Source organism: Rhineura floridana, chromosome 6, assembly GCF_030035675.1.
Source record: "Rhineura floridana isolate rRhiFlo1 chromosome 6, rRhiFlo1.hap2, whole genome shotgun sequence".
Taxonomy (NCBI): Eukaryota; Metazoa; Chordata; class Lepidosauria; order Squamata; family Rhineuridae; genus Rhineura; species Rhineura floridana.
Window position 1 is genome coordinate 42,767,813 of NC_084485.1, and position 25,131 is coordinate 42,792,943.

Genomic DNA, 25,131 nt, shown 5'->3' on the forward strand with positions numbered 1-25,131 from the left:
CCCAGGAAAACCTGGGACCTCAATTCGGATTCCTTGGTAGGTCGGTTGGTCTGTCTGTCGGTCGGTCTGTCGGTCGGTCTGTCGGTCTCTGTCTCTCTTTCTCTCTCTCGCACGCGCACGCATGCACGCACACGCCAAACAACAGTATTTATTCAATTAACAAGCAGCAGCAGCAGCTAAACAACTAAACTACAATGTGCCCCCAATTTCAAAAACTTCCCATTTCCTCCCAAGGGCTTGATGTGCCAGTGAAAGTCAATAGCTTTTTTCATAGTTAACCCTCTCCTGTCTGCACATATGATTCCTTTGGGGAAGGGCCATAGCTCAGTGGTAGTTCATCTGCCTTGCATGCAGAAGGTCCCAGGTTCAATCCCTGGAATCTCCAGGTAGAGCTAGGAGAGAATCCTGTCTGAAATGTTGGAGAGCCGCTGCCAGTCAGCGTAGACAATACAGAGCTAGAAGGACCAATGGTCTGACTCAGAATTAGGCAGCTTCCCATGGCCCTATATCCCTATCCTGAGCCCATGGCTGCAATTTAAAAACAAACAGGTACATTACATACCATTTGGTATAACATAGAGTTTGCATCTATATCAGGCATTTAATGTAACATACCGTTTGGCCATGCGCATAGGGTAGTTTCACGAGTTCATCTTTCCCACATGGATCTGCTGGTTGAGCTCCGAAGAGTGTGTCTGATATCCAGTTATGTGGGTTGTCACCTCCTTCTGGCCTCTTTCATCTCTCCTCTCCCACTCACATTAGGGATATGGCAGCTAAGTTGGTCCCACCTCTGAGCAGAGCAGTCCAGATGTGGACCTGTGACAAAGGGGGAGAGACCTCGTCTTGAAATCCACCTGCCTGCCACTTGGGAGATCTGGGCACACGAGCTGAAAATTACTGTTAAGGTGACATGATAGCTGTTGACAACAGAAGTGTGCTGGAGGCAGATGCTGCTGAACAGACTCCCATTTTGTAGTAATACGCTTTTGCTGGGCAACAGGGACTCAGTGGAACTCTTAGATTAATGGATGTTGCCTGAAAAAAGTGAATAAGCAAGGCAGCTGAGTCTTGCCAATGTAATAAGGCTGGTAGAATTTCCCCAGTGCTTTGCAAAGGTTTCTTTCCCAGTCCACAGAAACAGCACTGGGGGTGGGGTGGAGTCTCTCTCTCTCGGGTTCCCAGCACTGTTGCTAGCATGCCAAGGCAACAACAACGAAGCAATTTCTCTTCAAAAGTCACAAAGTCACTTTCTAAACAGCAATCTGAGTGTCTCCAAAAGGCAAATGGCCTTACAGATACGATACAGCACTAAAATGTTAACATGCCTGCAATCTACTCTTAATTTTTCAACCGTGTGTGAACTCACGTTAACTTTCAGGTAAGGCACTGTGCTGGACACTCCCCCAACCCCCCTGGTTCATGATGGTTGCGCTAACTCGAGGTGGGTTTCAAAAGCAATTTTGAAGCTTAGAGGTCCCATGCTTTGAGAGCGTGATGTCCAACATCATAGTCCGAGACATGTTCACCTCCCAGTGGTTTCAGTGGAGCCTGGTTCCAGGCTAAATTAGTCATGACTGTCAGTGCTGGATGGAATAACTCCCCCCACTTCAAGAAAGCTGCAAATACGATGCTGCCATTGTTTTTCAACTGGGGCAGATGCTGCCACGGCTGTCCCCTTCCCCTCCTGAGGAGGGCAGCAGTGTGCCAGTTCAGGTGAGCACAACATTCTCATCACAGAAACTTTGTTCTGATGCTCTTCCAGCATTATCCCAGGGGCAGATTGCCTCTCCTCCCTTGCAGGTCCTGATGGTGTCCTGATGCCATTCCATTGGGCAGAGGGGGATAGGACTGCCTATATAACCTAGCCCTGCCTTCCCATCAGCCTCTTTCCACTGGGTGCAGTTTCCTTCTTTAGGCTTCATACTTGTGGGTGTTATGCCAGTCACCCTTTGCAAGGCTGATTAGGGCATTTTTAGTGGGCCCGGACTGGCTGTGCACCTACCTTTTCCCACCTACTTGACACTCTTTGGAGCGAATTTGAATTGGATCTGGCCAGTAGTGGCTGGAAGGGCAGGGTGGGGCAGCACTGCTTACCTGGTTTCCCAATGCCAAGGTCATTGCCAGTTACTGAGAGGTGGAGGATGAAGTGGTGGAGAGGTTGATATGGTGCAGGCACCGTGGCAGAGCTAATCCAATGCTCCTGGTGCTGATGTGCCTACACTGCGCCAGCCTCCCCCTTTTGATAACTGGCAGTGATCCTGGCACTGGGAAGCAGCACCACCTCACCTTGGTTTCCCTGCCAAGTACTACTGGATTTGGCCAATAGGCTTTCTCTTTGGTCATGGCTAGTGGCTAGTGCATTTGCCTTTTCTGGACCGGGATAATAATAATAATAATAAAATTTTATTTTTGAGTCGCCTATCTGGCCGAATTAACGGCCACTCTTGGTGACGTACAGAATAAGATAAAATACAACATATAAAATACAACATAGGTCATAAACCTCAGACTATAATTAATCAAAACCATCCACAACTGTATCACAATAAAACTAGTCCAGCCCAGGAATCTTATATGCCTGCCTGAATAGTCAGGTTTTTAAGGCTCGGTGAAAACTTGGCAGTGAGGGGGCATGGCGAAGGTCATAGGGCAGAGAATTCCAAAGGGTAGGGGCCACAATCGAAAATGCCCTCTCTCTGGTCCGCACCAGCCTAGCTGTTTTAACTGGTGGGACCGAGAGAAGGTCTTGTGAGGCTGATCTCGTCAGGTGGCATATTTGGTGATGCTGGAGGCGCACCTTCAGATAAACTGGGCCAAAACCGTTTAGGGCTTTAAAGGTAAGTACCAACACCTTGAATTGGGCCCGGTAAACAACTGGTAACCAGTGTAGATCTTCTAACACCGGAGTGATGTGTTCTTAATCAAACGTGCCGCCGCATTCTGTACCAGCTGTAATTTCTGGACCATTTTCAAGGGTAACCCAATGTAGAGCGCATTACAGTAGTCTAAGCGAGAGGAGACCAGGGCATGTACCACCCGTGGGAGGAGATGGACAGGAAGGTAGGGTCGCAGCCTCTGTATAAGATGTAATTGATACCAAGCTGCCTGACTCACTGCCAAGACCTGAGCCTCCATGGACAGCTGGGAGTCAAGAATGACTCCGAGGCTGCGGACCTGGTCCTTCAGGGGTAATCTTATCCCATTAAACACCAGGTCTATATCTCCTAGCCTTCTCTTGTCTCCCACGAGCAGCACCTCAGTCTTGTTAGGGTTCAGCGTCAGTCTGTTACCTCCCATCCATTCACTTATGGACTTCAGGCACTTGGAAATGGTATCCACAGCCACCTCTGGTAAGGACTTAAACGAGAGATAGAGCTGAGTGTCATCCGCATATTGGTGACACTGCAACCCAAATCTCCTGATGATGGCTCACAGTGGCTTTACATAGATGTTAAATAGCATGGGGGAGAGGATAGATCCTTGTGGCACACCACAATTGAGAGGCCAAGGGTCTGAAACCTCATCTCCCAGTGCTACCCGTTGATGCCTGTCTGAGAGATAGGAACGGAACCACCATAAAACAGTGCCCCCTATTCCCATTCCCTCCAGGCGATCTAAAAGGATACCGTGGTCGACGGTATCGAAAGCCGCTGAGTGATCCAGGAGGACGAGGAATGCGTGTTCTCCCCTATCCAACGCCCTCCTCAAATCATCCACCAGAGCGACCAAGGCTGTTTCAGTTCCATGTCCAGTCCTGAAGCCCGATTGGAATGGATCTAAATAATCTGCTTCATCCAAGTGTGTCTGGCCACCACTTGCTCAAGAATGGAAGATTAGAGACTGGGATAGCCTGACCACTGTTGTCCACGCACTGGTAACCTCCAGGCTGGATTACTGTAATGCGCTCTATGTGGGGCTGCCCTTGAGGTTGGTCTGGAAGTTGCAGCTGCTACAAAAAGCAGTGGTGAGACAGGTCACTGGGGCAGGGTATCGCCAACATGTCACCCCGCTGTTGAAATAATTACACTGGCTGCCCGTTTGCTACTGGGCCAAGTTCAAGGTTCTAGTCTTGGTGTACAAAGCCCTATACAGCTTGGGACCAAGATACCTGAAACACCGTCTTATCCCTTAGATACCCAGCCAATCACTGCGTTCTGCAGGTGAGGGCCTCCTGCAGATACCATCTTATCAGGTCTGTTCTGCACAATATAGGAAATGGACCTTTAGTGTGGCAACACCTACCCTGTGGAATTCCCTCCCCTTAAATATTAGGCAGGCGCCATCTCTGCTATCTTTTCGGCACCTATTGAAGATTTTCCTCTTTCAACAAACCTTTTAAGTTGAGACCTATTTAAAAAAAAAAGCAATTCAACATTTGAATTAACATTTTGTTATTAAAAAGCAATTCCAACACAGACTCAGACTGGGATAAGTAGTGTAGTGACAAATTCAGAAATGCAGAGTACCTTCATGATAGTCACACCAGGCCCCCTCACAGCCATGCCCCCGTTTCCGCTTTCCCTTCTCTTCCTTGCTGTCTGTGTCCACACTCCACTATGACAGATGTCTCTAGGAGCCAATCAGCATGAAAGGGGAGGTTGTGTGTTAGCTACTGAAAAGAGTCTTCTCAGTCACTGATTTACTTCCTTTCACTCTGTTTGGCTCCAATCAGCACAAAAGGATAGTGTCTCTTCTCAGGGGCTAACACACTCCCCTTTTATGAAGATTGGCTCATACATAGAGACCTGGGCTGGGACCCTGCTCTCCAAAAGTAAGGGGTCTAAAATCCCCTGTGACCTCAGACAACTACACCACTACTTCCAGTATCCCAAAATTTTTATTTTCTTGTGAAAATGGCTTCCGTATTCATTCTCAGGGCACTTTAGAATTTTGGAAGGTACAGAGATTTGACCTTACCTTACCATTTGAGGTAGCCAAGAGTGGTGTTTTTCTTTGTAGTAATCATTTCTCCAGTAGCTTCTTGGCTGTCCATGATTGTGATCTGAAAAAGGCTCATGGCAGAAGATGCCTCATGATGTCTTCCCCTGAAAGACTTCAGAGTGTAAGCAACGAATGAAATGATTTGTAGAATGAAAGAATGAAAAAAAGATACTCACAAAAGCTCCTGAGTCATCCCAAAAGTAAGGTAAGCAGAACAAATTCCTTGCACCCCACCCATGACAATTTCACACACCCCTTTGATAATTTTAAAATGCAATTTCTTTTCTCTGGGAAAGAGATGGGGCCACAATTCTTGCCAAGCTATCCCAAGAGGTATAACAGTGGGCGGGGACAGGCTTGTAGGACTCAGTGGATTGTATCTCTGAGCTTCTCTGCAACTTAAGATGCTTATAGCTCCTTTGTAATGTGCTGCACCTGGACAGCTTGGCCCATGAACCTAAATCCATCAGGCCAACTACTGTCAATTGAAAGACTGAAAACAGGCTGCTGGAGGCACAAGCATTTCCTGCTGAAAGCCACCAAACCTGGTTGCCTTTGCCAGCAGTCTGAAGCCTGGCGAGGGTCTGGATTACAAAAGGCAACTAGTGCGGGGAGGAAAAGAAACAAAATAAAATAACTCTTTAGGGCCATGGCAAGGTTGCTATAGAAGAGAAGGGACCCTCTCTCCCACCTATTAGTATATGAAAAAAGCAAAGACCCTTTGGGGAAGGGCCACCTGCAACCAGCAGTAGACTGGCGTATCTGCTCTAGGCGGCCAGTTCAAGGTTTTTTATTTTATTTTAATGCCGCAAACTAAATGTCCTCTGCAGCTTCAGCTGGAGAAAAGAATATCAAAAGAAATTACGGAGAATGTTAAAAACAACAGCACCTCCTCCCCCACTACACACACACAGAGGAGAAATGTCCAGCACAGCAGTATTCCAATCCTCTGGGTGTGATCTGGTTGTTTTCCATGCCTTTGTCTCCTGTGCAAATTATTTATGATCTGCATCTCTATGGGAATTGTGTTTTAAGATGTTTTAAGATGATTTTAAAATGTTTTATTCTTTTGCCACCTTGGGCCCCTTTGGGAGGAAAAGTGGAATAAACGTTTAATAAATAAATTAGTACTTAGTAAATTTATATGGCCACATAAATAATCTCCGAGTGGCTTCCAGAGCAAAAAGCAAAACACAATACAGTATTAAAAATACAATATGCAATAATTAAAAACAGAAATCAGTAAAAGAATACAGCATAAACTTTCTTTCTAGCAGAGAGAGAATAAAGCAATTATGAGCTACCAATTAAAACCTCTTTGCTTCTGGAGATATGAACCTTTGAGTGATGTACCTGACCACAATCATTGTTTGAATACTCACAGCTCCAAAAGAATAGAATGCACTGAACTATGGCTGCACCAAATTTCAGGAACATTTGTGGGGAGAAAAGCAGGCTTTCAAGGTGGGTAAAAATCCTCATTCCTTTGCTCTAATTTGCAGGGGAGTTTTTTTACATAACTACTTGCAGCCTCAACCTGCTGCTGCTGCAATGCTTTTTTCTTTTACCACCATTGGGTGCTGCTTCTTGGAGTTATCCCAGCCAATCAAGGGTCATGTAGTAGTCATTATGGTGTCTTATAAGCAGCAGATCAGAAATGATTGGCTACATGATGTCTATAAGGGCAAATGAAACCTCACTGTGAAAAGGTATTGGGGAAGAGGGAAGGAAGCTAGCCACTGGACTAGTTCTCCCCGTTTTGCCACACACTATGCCAGAGAACATTTTATCATGTAAGAACTTTGCAACTATTGTTTCAGTACAAGGAAGGATAAGGTTAATGGAAAGTAGATCAAAGTTTGTTAAGACTGGAAGTTTGCTCAGTAAAACAATGATAAGAATTCAGAGGTCCACCTATGAATGAGATATGCTTATAAAGACATTATTCCAACCACATCTATGCGGAGAAAAATGAGATGTGAGTCAGGTAAGGATTGGAAGTGATCAATTACATTCTGATATGTGCTTGACATGATTAAGCTAATAAATGTTTGAGTTGTAGGTTACCTTCATGTTATGGAAGCACCTGTGGAAGCACATGAAGTGACTGCAAAAGGGCAATACATGGCAATTGACTCTTGGACCTCTGAGGTAGCACCCTCTGGAGTGTTAACACATGCCTGCCTGTGATAATCTTGGTAAAGTACAATCTACAATATGTTTGTGCAAGGTAGATGGAATCTTTCTTGATCCAAGTGTGAGATTTCTTCTTCTTATCATTAATTAAATAAAATGTTTAACAGCCACAGCAATCCAAAAGGGAGCAGGGGAAGAAAACCCAAGGTGGAAGAACCATGAAAACCAAAGCCCTGCTGAGCTTGCAGTAGAAGGGGGTGGCATTTCCCCACTTGTTTTCCCTTCTTTCAGCTAGTCTTTCTTCCCCTGAAATGTTTCCTCCCATGGGAGAGAAAATAAATACTAGGGCTCCAGGTAGCAATGGAGGACAAATTTGATTCAATCTGCATTTAAAGCTGAATCTATCAAATCCACACTTTCCGCAACAATATGAGAACTGAAATACTGCCATCCTTCTAAGTTCATATATATCCAAATTTTGTGATGTAGTTGCAAGGTTTGCAAAAATGCACGTGCATAAAAATGAATGTATTTGTGAACATAACATAGACAAATGCACTATATTAGGAGAAATTGCTTGCAAAAATGTGTGAATTAGTCAAAACTGCATACAGAAATGTGTTTAGTGAGAAATCCACACTAAAACGCTGAAGAATTTTCATGAGGGTTTTTTTAAAAATCACAAATTGGTGCAGAAATGTGAAGAACTCAATTTAAGATTGGAAAAATGAGAAAGTGACAGAACCAATATTGACAGATCTTTCCATCCCTAGCTCCAGGGCTGACATTCCTTTTCCCTACTCCAGGAGCATGTCAGAGGAAGCCCCCCTCCGAAGTGCCACATCATGCCCCTGAAACACCTTTTTGTCCTCTTTGCTATCAGGGCGCTGATAGAAGTAACAGTAGTTACTGTGGTAGTCAGGAAGAAGCTTCTGAGGGTGGACTTTGCTTTCTGTCCCCTGAGAAGGAGACCCACAAAATCCTACGGCACTTGGGATACCCTCCCGGAAGCCTTAGGATTACATTCTAAGCCTCATAAGTACTGACTCTAATATATTCCTCAATATTCCTGGAACGATTACTTTAGCCTTCCTGGGGGCCCAACTCTGATGCACAGTGTCGTAAAACTCATGTTTCAGGATAGTTGCTTGACACTTTTAGAGGAATGCTGGCTTGGACAATGTTAATACTTTTGTAGCATAGAGAATCCCTGGATATCTGAAGTGCCTTTAAACAGGCTCTTCAAAATGGATGCTGTTGAGTATCCGTGTATATATATTGATTGAACTATAGCTGGAGAAAATGGGGGAACAGGAAAAGCACTGCTGTTCTTTAGTTACCAAAGCTGCTCTTTCTCCCCCCGCCCCCCCATCACCCTTTCCATCTTTTGTTTTGTTTTTTTGCCTGTTATTTCCTTGTAAGTAATAAGTCTGCAATCTTCCTCTGCCTTTCCCAGGCAATTAGCTGCTACAATCCCCCCAGAGGGCTTGCAGAGATCCCCCGCTCTCAAAGGCGAGGCTGATGCTTTTCAAAGCAGCTGTCATCAGAGGGGGGGAAAAACCCACAGAAATGAGATTTCTGGCCTATTTGCCTGACAAGTAGAAATATAAAACAAACCTGAATCTTAACAAGCTTGTAACTTTTTCATCTCCTTTTCGATGTGTGTATGTTCAAGACACCCACAAGGGTCCTGTTAACTGGTGCAGGCTCCGGTGGGCAACACTCATCTTTTTCTCTCCAAATGATTAGGGCTGGAGGGGGAAAAAAAGGTGCAGTCTCTCATTGCTGCAGCTACATCTGGTTGTAAACTGGGAAGAGTTAAAAATCTGCTTCTGCCACGTAGCGATGTGGCTGCTAACTTGACCTTAAAAGCTTCTTTCCTCTACCAAGCTTCCGTCAGGGTTGAAAGGTTATGATTCTCATATTAAGCTGCCCTCTGTATATTTTAACATTCACCCTTAAGGCCATCCTGACAGAGAGCTCTGCAAACAATCCTGGGGACATTGACTAATTGCGCTAATCTGATCCAAATTGGCTTCTTCCCCCCCCCCACTTACCTCACTGTCCTTCATCTGCATATTACAGTAGGGCCCAACTCATATGGCGGGTTACATTCTGGACCCCCGCCGAAAAGCGAAAACCGCTGAAAAGCAGAACTCATTGAATAGAATGGTGCGTGACGCCCGAAAACCGCAGTAAAAGCGGAACAAGCGCCGTATGAGTGGGGCTTTAGTCTAATTGCGTCTAACTGAGATCACCGCATTAGTAAAGTGCCATAAAGCAGGGCCCTATTGTAGTTGGGTCACTATGGACTAGACTACTTCAGTCAACTGCTTCTGACTGACTTGAATTCCCTGTGAGTTTCCAACATCATGCTGAATGAAAGACTTATTTATTATTATTTATTGCATTTATATACCACCCCATAGCCGAAGCTCTCTGGGTGGTTTACAACAATTAAAAACAAATATACAAATTTAAAAAACACATTTTTAAAAGCAATTTAAAAACACATGCTAAGAATCAAAGACTTCATTCCAAGAAGAGAGGTAGGGTTTGCTAGCAGAGAGGCACTAATTTCGCCTGCATGCACCATCCAGCTTTCCCATACATGCTCCACCTCACAGGCTGCAATCCTATACAGATTTACCTAGCAGTAACTCCCGTTGAACTCAGTGGAACATTTCTGAGCAAACAAGCATAGGATTGCATTTTTTGTGGCAGAGATAGGACTTGACACTTTTATTAATGCTTTGGGCTACAATCCTAACCGAGGTGGCTATTTAGCAGGGCTGAATGGACAGATGAGGCTACTGCCTCCTCCACAGTCCTGCTGTGCACAATGAGCAGGGCAGATGGTGTATGTTGCGGGGGCAGAAAGCTGTGCCAGTCTGAAGCTAGCTCAGTGTAGTTTTTTTTAAAACTAGATTTTCCGTCTGCACAAATTCCCCACCAGACACCCCACATAAAAAAAGGCAGAACAAACACATTCTCTTCTCCTTGCTTACACCCTTTATCAGTGGCAGTTTCTTCATAGGAGTCACTAGTTCTTATCTACATTGCAACAAGGATTCATTTAGGAATCTGGTTTAATTCAGTAATTAACAGGAGTACTTTAAGGGTATTTACAAGAAGGAAACGAAGTATTACCTGCCCAAGGATGAAGGTGAAGAAGAGGAGGTTCCAGTCAAAAAGAAGGTGTTTTAATATGGTTTGGCAGTTTATTTTAAGTATGAAAACTGAGCACAGTCTACCCATTTATAATTCGGGTACCTGCTGTCCTTGACATTGCCTATCATTTAAATTCTTAACAAATATATGCACCTAACATGTCTAATCCATCCCCCAATTTTTCAAACTGCACATTATCAGCTTTCCAGCTGCATATTTTTTTCCATCTAAAAATAAATTCAGTGCAATGATCAATGCCAGCTCTGCCCTCCCCCTCTGAACATCCCATTTCAGGGCTTTTTGTGGTTTGCCACCAGTGGAGATCCTGCCTGCCTGCACATTTGGCAGGCAGAAGGGGGGGGGTTGCACTGTCAGACCTTCATCGGTAGCAGCCAGCACAGCTGAGCAAAGAGACACCTCTGCTCCATTCATTCCCTCACATCCCAGCCCAAGGTGATGGTGGAGGAGGAAAAGGTTGGATTGTTCCGCCCAGTAAACGTTGTGTTGTACTCTGTTAAGAGTATTCATAAATTAGCAGAGTTTAGCTTAGGGTAGCTTGCTCAGCGGTCTGTGTAGCGTGAGTGTGTGGTTTACCTGGAAGAAAGACAGCTTTTACCTTGCTTTGAATCATTGAGACTTTAGACTTGCTTTGAATCATTGAGACTTGTTTTAAAGTAAGAAAAGACTGCTTTATTAAAAGAAATACATACTTGATAGGAAAAGCACTAGTTCTAGGCAACCAACTAATTTGGAGGAACAGTGGCCAGGCTTGGTCATTGCCCCCATGCTAGAGGAGAGAGAGAGAAAGGCAAGATTTTAAAGTGCTTTTAGTGTTTTTGTTTGCTACCCAGGGCTCCTTCTGGGAGGAAGGGTGGGATATAAATTAAATTGATTGATTGATTGATTGAGTGGTCAGAGAAAAAAGAGGTAAACAAGAAACAATTAGAGCTGAGGTCCACTCCCTAAGAGTATCCGTTTACATGGAAAGAAGACAGATAAGTATAGGTCAGTAACAGCCTAGCCATCCAGCCATGCCCCTCTGAAGAACCAAATGGGAGTTGCTCTTGCCACACTTCCAACATATACAACTATGTAATACTCAGAGCAGACCCATTAAAATTAATGGACCTAAATTAGTCATGTCCATTGCTTTCAATGGGTCTGCTCTGAGTATGACTAATGTTGGATACAACCTAGTGGGTTTTTAAATATATGTACCGTATAAAAGAATATTTAGGATTTAGGCATGTCCTTTAGTAATTAACACCTAAACATGGGTACTATCCAAGGTAGAATGTTTTCTTTTATATCTACCTTTTCTGTTTCTGACTTCCTTCCATTTCTATTTTTTTCCTAAATAAATCTTACTCTTGTTTAGCGCCACTGTGCTTGATTCACCTCCAGGCTATTCATATACTCTTGACACTTAATTAGTCCATTTTAAAATGCTTTGATAGCAGACAAGTCAGGACTGGGGAATCTGTGACTAGAGATGGGTGAGAATTTCGATTCAGTTTGCATTTCAAGCAGAATTTATCAAATTCACAATTTCCGAAACAATATGAGAACCAAAACACAGCCATCCTGCAAAACTCTCATTTCTTAGAATTCTGGGGTACAGTTCGCCAACTAAACAATGTTTACAAAAATGCATATATTAGGGGAAACTGTGCATAAAAATGAATTCATGAATGAAAATGACTGGCAAAAAGGCATGAAATGATGAGAAATGGCTTGCAAAAATGTGTACCTTTGTCAAAACTGCCTACAAAAATGTGTTTATTTGGAGAAATTCACACTAAATGGTGGAGAATTTTCATGAGGATTTTTTTAAAAAAAACCGCAGATCACTGTAGAAATGTAGAGAATTGAATTTAACATTGGAAAAATGAGAAACTGAGAGAACCTAAACAGACAGATCTTTCCATCCGTACCTGTGGCCCTCCAGATGTTGCTGGACTACAACCCTCCATTATCCCTGCCTTGGCCAAACTAGCTGGGGCTCATAGAGTTGGACTCCAATGTATGGAAGACCACAGGTGCCCTGTCTCTGAAACAGGTGAATGGTATTGTTGGAAAGATGTCTGAGTTAAATAGAAAAGATGAAAGATGTACATAGATCAATACTTATTTGGAGCCCTACTTCACTTTTACTCACAACTGTTGTATGTCTCCATAAGCCCATTAGAAGGTAAATAAAACGGAGGTAGTGTCAGCTGCCAGTGCCAGTGTGAAATTTGGTTACTTTACCCTCATTCATGTTACAATTCATGTATTAGTTTTAGAGTGAAAAGTGGGCAAGTCATATTATAGACTGCTCTCTTGACATCCAGCAGGAATGACTGAGTCAGACCCACATCTTAATGCATGATGACTTGACATCAACCCTTCTTTACTATAAATAAGACAATAGGATGATGGCTACAAGATCTAAGAAATGTCTCCAGAGCTAAAGCAGGGTCATTTCATATACTTTCTTCAGCCCTCTGGCTATTTGTAGTGGAGTAAGCCAGAATAATAATATAAGGAGAGTTCTGCTGGTTCAGATCAAAGGCCCATCTAGTCCAACATTCTGTTCCCACAGTGGCCAACCAGATGTTTATGGGAAGCCCACAAGCAGGACAAGGACACAATAGCACTCACCCACTCAGCAAGCGGTATTCAGAAACCTAGTCAATACTAAAGAGAGGGAGTCATAGGTAGCATAACCATAAGGACTAGTAGCCTTTGATATCCTGATGGTAATTGAGAGTAAGGCAGAGAAGGAGTATGAAGCCAGGCCAGGGAGGGAGAACTTGTGCCCCTCCCTGCTCACCTGCCACGTTCCTTCTCTCTAGGCCACATCCCTCACTGACTCTGTTTTGCACTCTCCTTGAGTGATTTTGCCTGGCTAGAATATGCCCTTGACCTTTTAAAATGCTTCTTGTTTGCCTGGTTGGAGGACCTAGGAGGATGTGTGTAGATACTAACCAAGCGTACAAAGGTAAAAAAAAAAATCACATTAGTTGTTCTGCCCTTTTTTGCTTATGGTCTTGCACATCACAGGCATGTGGCTCCCGGAAGGTTAGTTGCCCAGAAGGAAATTCTGAAGGAACGTGAAGAGGGTTTATCATCCCAGACTTCCGGGAAGGGTGACTTCGCTTGTGCCTGCTTTTGAGACGGGCTCCCGCCTCAAAAGAAGCTTATTCAGATATAAATCAGTCAGAACATTTTTTTTTGACTGATGAAATTTCTCCCGGGCAGGGAGAAACGTAGAGATCAACCTCAAAAGCCTGTTTTTGTTGGGAGGACTGGATTTCATTAATTTATGAGAAAAGGTCCAGCCAACAATGCCGGACGGACTTCCAAACTTTTGCTCTATCTGTTTAATGCGATACGTTTATCTTTTCTTCAAAGAGAAAACCGACTAACAGGCAAGCACCCTTCTTTCTATTATTTTTCTTACTTGGTTTAAATTGTTGCAGCAAAAGGAGATTTGTCAGATTGATCGGCTTTGAAGTACTTCTGGGTGAGCTATAACTCTTCTCTGTTATTCACGAAATTAACAGCTTATCTCTGTTTCTGTTGCAAAAAGCTGTCCTGGAAGTGCATCCTAAAGATATAAACAGAAGAGGGATTTCTATTCCGAGGAATGTTATATTGTCTGGGACTATTCTCTTTTTGGTCTATTTTATTTCGACGAATCTGCTTCTTCACGACGCCACTAACTGTTTTGATGCTGGGAACCAAATTTGTTTTGTATTCTTGAACATAGAGAGATAAGGCAGGCTGCTCTGTTTATACTGTGATGTCATCAAGCCTGGAATATTAACCCAATTGTTGCTGAAATAAGAAGTGGTTCTTCTTTACTTCTGTTTTGCTTTGTTTTCGTGGTTTTAAAAATGGCAATCAAGAAAGTGGCTGAGAATCTGGAAGTAATTATGTTTCAGAAAATAATGGATGAGATTGAGATAACGAAACAAACCCTGCGACAGGGCAGTAAGGAGCTGAAAATTGAACTGAGCAAAATGACGCAGGAGTTTAAAGAAATAGGGGATCCTGTGAGAGAGGAGAATGAGATCAGAGATGAGAAAAGAAAAAATAAAGGGAAGATACAAGCCCTGGAGATTGGAACAAATGTGGAATTGGAAAAAGATCTGTAGTTTATGGATATTAGAAATAAAATCTACTGTTTGGAATTTAACGTTATCTCTGAAGAAATTAATGAAGATATTAGAGATAAAGTTATCAATGGCTTGGATAATCTTCTGGACTGGAATGACGTGATGGAGTTTGATATAGTGAAAATCTATGGAATTAACTGCAGCCATGTGACAATGGAAAAACTCTCAAGAGATGAGCCAGTGCATTTTGTAAAAAAGAAGAACAGAGATATGACTTTACAACAGTACTTCAGCAACTTATTCAGAATGGATGGCAAGAAAATATTTGGAATAGAGGAAATTCCCATCAGACTCTTATTATATGACTATGGCTATGACAGCAAGATTATTATGGAATACTGATAATGGAAGATTGGACACTGAAATTACTGGACTTAACAGGACTATTGAAGATGGAAGATGAAATTAATAGGGATAATGGAATAATGACTATTGAAATTATTGGACCTAACAGATTTTGATGAGATGGATTAATCGAAATGTTTATTTGGAGAAAAATTGATAGATATATTTCTTAAAGAATTGAAACCTCTCTTTGACTTTTTGTGGAAAGAATAAAGTAATGTTTATGAGATTTGATGATTAATTAAGATAACTACTGGAGGAAAGTGATTTTATAATATAATTTAAGAGACAGGATTGTTATATATTGTAGACCTATAACTGATTTGATCTGTGACAAATGGGAAGTCAATATTTTATTTTTTTGTTTAATCATTTTTGTTTTGTTTTGTTTTTTGTCTTTGAATGTTTTATGATTTTGTTTTGTATGTTTTATGAAAATTTGAATAAAAATTATTGTAAAAAAGAAAAAAAAAGAGGGTTTATCAACCCTGGGCTAGGCAAGGGAACACCCAATGGCCATCACTCATTAACTCCCCTGAGGTGCTGCTCCTCCTCCTTTGTCTGTGGACAGTGAAGCCAACTGTGGTTGAAGAAGAGGAAGTAAGGAGCATGTAACCAGGACATGGACCACCAAATTGCTGGAAGTCAGGGCAATGAAATGAAATATGATGGGAAGGACTGTTGTTCAGTGGTAGAGCACCTGCCTTGCATGGAGAAGATCCCAGGTTTAATTCTTGCTATCTCCAGCTGAAGATGGGGAAAGCTCCTGCCTGAAACCCTGGAGAACCACTGCCAATATACAATACTGAACTAGAGGGACCATTGGTCTGACTCAGTATAAGGCAGCTTCCTATGTTCCTATGATGGAAATAACCACACTGACCTAGTAAGAACTGGGTTTGGAGAGATCAGTGTAGGACATACTATCCTAAAGCAATGCTTTGTGTAGGAGAGGACAGAAGCACCTCCAATGCACATTTATCTACATCACCTTGGGGATCCTTCTGGCATAGAAGAAAGGAAATCAAATGTAGATATAGAAGACTGTCTCAGAGTTATGTTACAAACAACAAAAGATAGTATTAGGCTAAAACCTTGGGCTACTTAGTTAAAGTAGCCCAAAACAAAGTGTTAACATCATCATCTAGGTCAGCCTTCCCCAACCTGGTGCCCTCCAGATGTTTTGGACTGCAAATTCCATCAGCACCAGCCAGTAGTTCAAAATGTCTGGAGGGCATCAGGCTGGGGAAGGCTGATCTAGGATTCAAACAATGTTAGGTTTTTCCGCTGCCAATTTGGTGTTTACATTCCAAATGCATAAAAACCCAAGCTAATTTCCTTCAGGGACCTATTGGCACAAGCAGCAGTATTAAGAAAGGGCAGCAATTGAACTATTACCAGTCTTACTAATTTGCTCGTCAGGCTCTTCCCTTGATTAGGGAGAGACAGACTCATCCAGCCTGTTGGCCTTTAGCAAAGAGGCCTGGCATTTCCAGAAGGGAAATGCTCAATTTTTGTGTGCAATTTGTGTGAGATAAATGAGGACAGAATAAAAGCTACAAAGGAATGCAAGCAGCTTTCGACTGCAGATTTTTCCAATAGGAGTGTGTTTGAAGGAAAAGAAGTAGAATAATGTATACCAGAACAACCACATAGCTAACAGTCCCTTTAGACTGGAGCATGCAAATAAATTTGCAATTTCCAAATATGTAATGACTTGGCAGCAGTCATTACATCAGCTGGCAGCAAAAGAGGGCCCTCATCTGCTCTGCTAAGGAGCCAGGCTCCTCCCTCCATCAACTGTGACCTGGCAGCAGCCTTGACATCAGGCTACAGAAGCGCAGGGAGGGGTGGAATGCAGGGTCACTCCACTGGTGCAGCTCAGGGACAGGAACCTTTTGTTCGTTCTCTCCTTGAACTTTTTCTATCCCAGCTGTCATTAGAATATTTAGGAGCTTGAACCTGAGTTTATTTCCTCCTTCCTCCTAACCCATTTTCCTTTTGTGTTGTGGCTTTCTGGATTGTAATCCTGAGGGCAAGGACTGTCACTTTTTCTTTTCTTTCTTTTTTTTTAGTGATTTGTAAGTCACTCTGGAAGCCTTTTTTTGGCATGAGCTTCTCTAGCAATTTTATTTCTTTCTTTCTCCCTTTCTGCAGAGACGTTAATGATGATAGAAGAGGCCGAGAATACGGAAAATTTAGGTTTAAAGAATATTGTTTTGTGGCTAAGGTATTAGAGATGGCTTTAAAAAAATCTTCTCCCCTCCCCTTTCAATTTTACCACAGGCTGTCAGAGTATTTTCACATGATTGAAGTTGTCCTCAAATTGGCGCCACATGGAGACACTCTGGGATTGATTTTTTGCAGCGTATATTCAGTAAATACACCGCAAATGAACAGGAAAATATTGGTCGGATAGTGAGTGAGTGGCAAAGTCTGTTCCATAAAAATTGAATTTCAACTGTGTGCAAATACCCCCCCTGTGACCACACACAAATTGCAGCTGCAGGCAGCATCTGTCGATGTAAGGAATGGACAAGCACAAAAACAAAATAGAGCTGTTTCACTTCACAAAACTTTTAATGTCTCACCATTCCCCATTTCCTCTGAGAACTCTTTGGGTTTATGTCTGGTCTGATTAATTTTTTTTAGTACACTTTCTGCCTCATCCATTACTGGAGGGAAGATGAACTTGTGGCCCTGCAGATGCTGTTGGACTATAACTCCTATCATCAGTGACCATTGGCCATGCTGGCGGGGCTGATAGGAGTTGAAATCCAAGAACATCTGGACGTTCCTCATACTTCTGCTAGATGTTGCATTATTGTATCATATCACCTGGCTAAATAGCATGAACTAAGTGCAATAATTTTTTTCTGGTCAATGTATAACTGGCTATTGTTAGACTAGAAATTACTTGTGACAAAGGCTTAACACATGAAGTGATAAACATTACAGTCACCTTTAAAATTTTTCCCACCTTTATGTAGCTTTTCTTCTAGAACAGGGGATGGCCAATTATCAAGGATGATCAGAATTATAGTCCAACAACACCTGGTGGGCCAAAGATTCTGCAACCCCTGCCATCTAGAACCTTATCATGTCTTTTCACAAGCACAGTGTAGTGTGCATATCAGATACATGCAAAGCAAGGAACTGATGCTGAAAAGTGGCAATGAATGATCTCAGGGTTCTTTTACTAATGCAACAATCCCCATTTATATGAGCAAGAAATTTCTGGATGTTTTCAGCCATATCCCATTGCTAACTACCTTGCATTTTCCCCTGGTCACTATAGAATTGTGAGATATGCTTGGCAATAGCCACTCTACTAATGTATAGATCCAGGGTTGCCAGCATGGCACCCATGCCTCTCTTTAGGACTTTCCTGTCATCTGCAAAGCCTACCAAGCCTCCTTATGGATCCCCATATTTTTTTTTGCAAGGGATCCCCTCAAAACCACTATCAAATCATAGGCCAACACTGTACTCACTGATGTTTTTTCATGTGTAAATTTCATGAGAAACCATGAGAATCTGTGCCTTGGATCAATTTATTTGAGAGCTGGCAAACTGGTGATTTTAATGTGCAGTCTATCAATGTGAGCTTTAATTTGATAGTGTTTCTTTGGGGGGGAGAACTCTGAAAAAACTCAGGAGGATCTATTTTAATTCTACTGGACCTGACTTTTATCCAGACCCCATGAAAAATCATGTGTGCGCAATTGTGCACTTTCTCTCTGTCTGTCATGCAGAGTGATCCAGGGGTGGGGAAGAGAAGCAACCAAAACAGTGATGTCTATTGCACACTCTCAAAAATCCAGATGGGCCCATGGGCCCAAAAGATTAGCTATGTAGATGTCCACTTAAGATTTGTCAGGCATCTTAGACAAATTTCCATCCCTAATTTACCTTTGAGGTTACTGAAAGTTCATGCATTGAAATCCCAAAATAAATAAGCCCAGTTAAGCTTCCAAGTCCCTAATCCTCTCATCTTTGTCAGGGAACAGCTCACTGAACTCAAGAGCAGATCCTGCCATTTTGGGAAGGGTATCATCCTGATCAGAATTTGCTCTCAGTCCTATGTTGAGCTCATAGCTGTTGTGTAAACTCCTTCTCGGTTCATGATTATGATTCCTAGATTAGGGTGGCCACGTATGGATTGACAAAAAAGAGGAAATGTATGACACACACAAAAAGGACACATATTTGCATGAAGTATACATACGCTAAACAATTATGTATAGATCTAAATTTATAAATAATCCCTAGAATTTAAACAGAAATACAACACATCTCACCATAATAGGGAAGACTAGGCCTAAGGGGCCTGTGTGTCTGCTCACTCTGTTGTCCAGGTGTTTAACCACAGACGGGCACCTTCAAGGCCTCTGCTGTCTGTTCACCTTCTTATGGGTCTTCATCACTAAACCAGCCTGGACTAGACAGCCCTTCAAACAGAGAACTTCTTCAAACAAAGGACTGCCTTCTGTAAAGTAGAACCATCCTAGCCTAGATTTCCATTGTCCTGTTTCGTTCTGAGTTTTGAAGGCCTCACCTAAAGAAAACAAACAAAAACAGAACAAATGCAGAAAATGTGCCTTTTTGCTCCAGAGAACTCTAAGCACAATTGACATTCTTCATGCACACACAGGAAATGCCAGTGACTTTGATTGGTTGAGTGAGTCAAAATTATTCCTAATAGACATAATTAGCAAGCAACTTGTGATCCTTAATTTAGATTGATGGGATGCTGTCATGCAATATTAGTATTGTTATTGACCTACCTTGACAAGCTGTCCCTTCAACACAGTGTTCACCTGAAATATTTTCTGAACATACGATTAACAACTAAATCCTAACATATTTACAGTATTCAGGTATCTCATCCTCTATGTAAGGTGGATTGATTCATAAAAATGTTTTTCCACCTGTCACTTTGTTTTCTTTTGTTTGTTTCTATTTTTGCTGCCAGACCTCATAGCAGAGATCTACCTGTAACTGTTTAAGATGCAACATGTATTATGATCATAGGCCAACACAACCCTGTTTTTCTCAAAAAACAGATTTGTCAAAAGCACACTAGGCCTTTGCTATGACCCTGTGCCATCTGGATTTCAATCATGAGGTGATTCCAGAAATAGGATGTGGAGGGAAAATGCATGTGGGGAAAAAAACATACAATGCAAATGGATGAAAGTTTGTATGTGTCATTGGTAAAAGAAGGTTAGATTATACAATTATCCTCTTGTCCAGCGTAAAGAATCAGCATAAAATTCCAACAGATGACCTCAACCAGTAATTTCCCCCTCTAAAGATTAGAAAGCGATACATATTTAATTGTGTTAAACACCTGATCCTTTTACCTTCTAAATCTAAATAATAAGTAAATAAATGCATCCCTCTAATTAATTTCCTTTCTCAAATTTTTTGGTAGGCTGCCATTAGGCAGAGGGGGCAGGCTTGCGGGATCTACTTTGCTGATTTTTTTTTTGTACTAGAACCCCGAGACCCACCAGCTAGAGCCTGGTGCAGAAGACATACCCATAGATCAAAGAATTCTGATCTGAGCCCAGGCATTTGTTTTGAGCAACAGAAATGAAGAGAACTCTTAAGCCTGTCCACATAAAAATCCACTCCTGGATTTCAGCAGCATAACTGAGGATGAGGGTAGAGTAGTTAGTTGTTATATATAGTACACATACACACAGTTTTGTGAACCACATTGAGAAGGTTTTTAACTTTAAAGGTGGTAAAAATGATGTTAAACAAGTTTATTGCTGAAACTGCTAAAGGGGTTGGAAATCCTTGCCAGCCCACTACATACTACCACATCTACCTTATTGTTGCTATGTGCCTTCAAGTCGACTATGACTTATGGCGACCCTATGAATCGGCGACCTCCAAGAGCATCGGTTGTGAACCACCCTGTTCAGATCTTGTAAGTTCATACAGAGATCCATTATACTGGAGCAGCCAGAGGTGAGGGGTGCCACCATGTCCTGACCTCCCAGCATTGGCATCAATGCCTTTCACCAGAAGGGGAAAATGTGAGACAGCGGGGAGGTTGGAACTGTGTGGGCACATTGGTGGAGCCAATATGATGCTCCTACTGGAGCACAAACACACCTTCCTGCCCCATCAACCCCCCTCCCTCCTGGTAAGCATTACTGACTCTGCTGCTGGGAGGCCAGGTACATGGCAGCGCCCCTCCCCACCAGAAACTCCTGACCTCATGCCAACCCCTTTCATAGTGAGTAGGTCAAAAGCCTGAAATCCAAACAAGTCAGTTGCATTCTGTTTGTCTACTGTACGAAACCATTTACTTTATCGAAGAAGGAGGTTCTGAGCCAGTTTACACATGCAGGAACTCCATTTGATTTCTCCACACTGGATAACCAGCAGCAGAATGTGTGAATCAACTTAGGTAGAAAGCACTGTAATGTCTGAGATGAAGTGAAGTTACATGGAAGTTCTAGCTGTGGTCCTCAATCTGTGATGGCCCACCAAAGCCTGAAAGTCACAAGCAATGGCATGAATTGTAGCCTGTAGTGTGAGAAGGAGGGAAGCAAAGCAAATCAACTAATGTAACTGCTTCTGTGTTCCTCACCGCTGCCACCAAGTGGAAGAATTTTTTTTCCTGGCTTCCTCCACTAAAACAGTCTAATCGCTTCTGTAACTTATTTACTGGCCCACCAACTCACTATATTGATAGTTTGGTAAGGCAATTAATTAGACATGGAGTGAAAAATCAAGGTATCAGATTAAGGTTAAGGCAACAACAAATTAAAGGTTGTGAAAAGCAGCAGTTTAAAATCTATTGTGGTAACATATTTTGTTGTAAGGGGGGATATTTTAAAACAGTTTTAGCAATTAACCACGAGAGCAATTAGGATATAAAAATAACGTGGAAAAAATAATCCATGCAGCATTTTTAGACTATTTCCCTACTTTGATCAAGACCTAGCAATCAAGCAGTTTCAGTTCATCCATATCTATTAGCAGGGCAGCTTCCAGTCTTCATGCTTTCAGCTCACTTTGTTTTATCCCTAATCTGGTCCTCTACAGCACTCTCCATCCTGGCTTTTGATTTCTAGCTGTATTTTGTTTTTCCAGCATCATCCTACCTGCTTGCCAACTTCATTAATATACACAATTATAACTCCTCCTCTCAACCTCTTGGCCAATCAGAAGAACAATGCAATTCTGTTAAGTTTCTATTTCCCATAATAAATAGCTTTCTTCCCCACCCTTAAGTTTCAGTTTCCTAGACTGACCTTTAGAATCTCCTGGTAAAACAGCTTCTAAACAGAAAGGAATCATTTTACAACACAAAATGGTTGAACATTTTCATTTCTTTACATCACTTGATGTCATCAGTCACGCATGTATGGAACAGTCTTGCATTGCTTTGATAGGCCGAGTCCTTAGTGAAGCCATATAATAACTAGGATTCACTCCCGGACTGCAAAACCTGGTTTGCTGAACTTGGTTAACACGCAGTAGTATCACTTTTTAAACAATAAGACTGGGAGCTACTAAGATTCCCATTGAGACGTGACAAAGATGATGATGTCTGTGAACAAGTCCTATGAGGAAAGGTTGGGGCTAGGTATGTTTAGCATGGACAAGAGATGATCAGAAGGTGATATGATGGCCAAATATTTGAAGGGCTATTAAATAGATGATGGAGCAAAATTGTTATCTGTTGCTCCAGAAGGCAGGACACAGACCAGCTAGTTAAAATGATAAGAAGGGGGTTATTGACTATTCATTTGGAAGAACTTTCTGATGGTACAAGCTGGAGATGTGAACTAGAGGTAGAAACTCAAAAGGTTTCACTTTACTTCACTTCTAGCCGTTGTTGGAGCAAGTTGCTCACTAGGAGCTCTCTTTGCTGCTGCAACAACTGACCTGCCTTGCTCCATGCCCACCTCTGCAGGACCAGATTAGGTCAAGAGGCTGAATAGCCACTTGCCAGGGATGCTGCCAGTAGCAGACAGTGGGAGTGGGCAGCAATTCTTAGCTTACCTCCTGGCAGTGGAGTCTTTGCTGCTTACATTGAAGGAGAATGGAAAGGGTAAAGCAGAAGGAAGGTCAGGCACTGTGCAAACACACTAGCAAACAGCACTGCATTGACTCCGCCAATGTATTTGCACAGCACCAACCTCCCTACCATATTGCCCCTCCCACTCTCCCTCCCCGTAAGCAGCAGTGACCCAGCTGTCAGGAGGTCAGATATGTGCTGCTACTCCACTCCACCTCTGCACTAGATTCTGTAGCAACAGATTAATTGTGAGGTCTCTTCCAACTGTATTGATTGTAGAAAGCCAACTTGCAATAGAGAAAATAGCTGTGGAGATACCCTTTGTGTTTACCAAGGGGAAAATACATTCAAGCAACAAAGCTAGATGATTGTGTAATTTATTTATTATTTTATTTATATATTACATTTATATCCCACCCTTTCTCCCAGAAGAACCCAGGGCGGCAAACAAAAACACTAAAAGCACTTTAAAACAACTTTAAAAAAAAGGCTTTAAAACATATTAAAATGAAACATCTTTTAAAACATATTAAAACAAAGCATCTTAAAAACAACTTTAAAAACATCAAGCAATTTCAGCAGAGACGCCAACCGGAATAAGGTGATATGTGAGCCTGTACCCTCACAAGCACTGATTTTGTAAAGTGTGAAAAAACCTCTGCAGGTGAAAAGTGTTTTGGAAAAGCTAGATGACCTTCTCTCTGATGCAGAGCCATTTCCCCCCTTCGCATAAGTTTTGTAGGTATCCCTGCTGTTAATTGTAATTAGCTCCTCTTTCCCTGCAGTTATCATCAGAGATCTGCTTATTAGTTTTCATTACCTGCAAGCCCTGTGTACCCTCTACTTTTAGACCGAACCCTGTATTGCTCTCAGCTCTCAGCCAAATTCTCTTTGCTGCATCAGTCAAAATTTGCTGTCTTTTCCAAACTCCTTGTGGACTCACTAGCATCTATATGCACACTGAAGTGTAAAGCAGAGGTCTCTGTGCCTAACCCCTCTTGTAGTTTGAGAGTTTCCGGACTTCAGGGAACTCTGCGTTTGAGATGGAATAAAAAATCTGAGACATCTTTCTCTACAGTGATAATTCTTCTTGGCCATTTTCCTCCTCATGAGGGTAGCTGCCCACGTCTCTGACTGGTGGGCTGCAAGCAAGCATAGGAACAGTAGCAGTCAGTGGGCCTGTGCAGGCAAGGTGGTGTTCCGTGTCTGGGCTCCCAACACCAAGTGTCGCTGCTACTTACAAAGGGAGAGAAGGGGCAGGGAGCTCAGCGTGGTGTCAATCTGCTGCTGCTAGCGTGGCCTGCACTACACTGAGCTCTCCATACCACATACCTCCCCCTCTCAGTAAGCAGCAGCAGTGCAGGGCATACCACATCTCCCCTTTTCCAAGTGTCATTCAATATTCCATGGCTACTAAGCATGCTCAATCTTCACTACGTTGTGGTGTTTTTTGTTTATGGGTTTTTTGCCCCCTTAAAACCTCCCAAACACACAGATACTGTCTTGTTTCTCAGTGGCCCCATTTTGTTTGCAAATCCCATCAGCATTCACCACCTGAGTTCACTATTAAAAGGAAGAATCCCCATGCCTGTTAGTTAATAACTGTTGGCTTAGGTCGACTCCCTCTACCATGGAGCCAACGCTGCCTTGGCACAAATAACACAGAGGACTGGGTAGGGCCATTGCCATTTCCTTCTGTTCTAAAGCACTGAATTTTGATGCACATGAATAGGCAGTGACGTATGCACAGCATTTGCATTTTGCCATACATAGGTAAGGTTAATTGCTGCTGATTGAATTGAACTTTTCATTTTTTCACACCAGTAGGCTATCCTGCCCCAATACAGTCGGCCCTCTGGTTTTGCTGGCATCTTTTTCTTGAGATGAGGAACTGAGCCAGAGCCAAGGTTGTAGAGTGCTGGAGAACTCATGTGTAAAATGTGGGAGATACTGGCATCATAGGGTGTCGGTTCCTGATTGAAGGACCACAGGATTTTTATGTAGAAGGTCCCAGGTTCTATCCTTGGTATTTTGGTGCTCTAGCTAGTATGCTCTATGGTTGGCTCTCTGAGTTCATCTGCTAGAAGATGCTCTGGCGTCTACTTAGAGGGCTGACCATGGAGCACATCAGATAGAGCATTAAATTAAGGCTCCAGGATACGATCAGGGGACACATAGTGTGGGCAGCTGTGCACTAACTTTGGTATACATTTGCTTTGGGCACTGGAAAAAAGGGTTGTGGCAATGTCTTAAGCAGTGGGGGACATTCAGAGGGCTGCAGGGGAGATTCTGGAGGGGCACATAGAGGTTGTGGGTTGCCCATAC

At 42.6% G+C, this 25,131-nt stretch overlaps 1 long non-coding RNA gene across 1 annotated transcript; it reads right to left on the reverse strand.

The window, feature by feature from the left end:
- Positions 1–621: 621 nt before the first annotated feature.
- On the reverse strand, positions 622–19,296 carry LOC133386617 (uncharacterized). Its single transcript, XR_009763215.1, has 4 exons — positions 19,061–19,296; positions 8,698–8,831; positions 4,921–5,056; positions 622–819 (listed from the first exon to the last, which is right to left on the reverse strand). It is a non-coding gene; the product is annotated as an uncharacterized LOC133386617 (long non-coding RNA).
- Between the last annotated feature and the right edge of the window lie 5,835 nt (positions 19,297–25,131).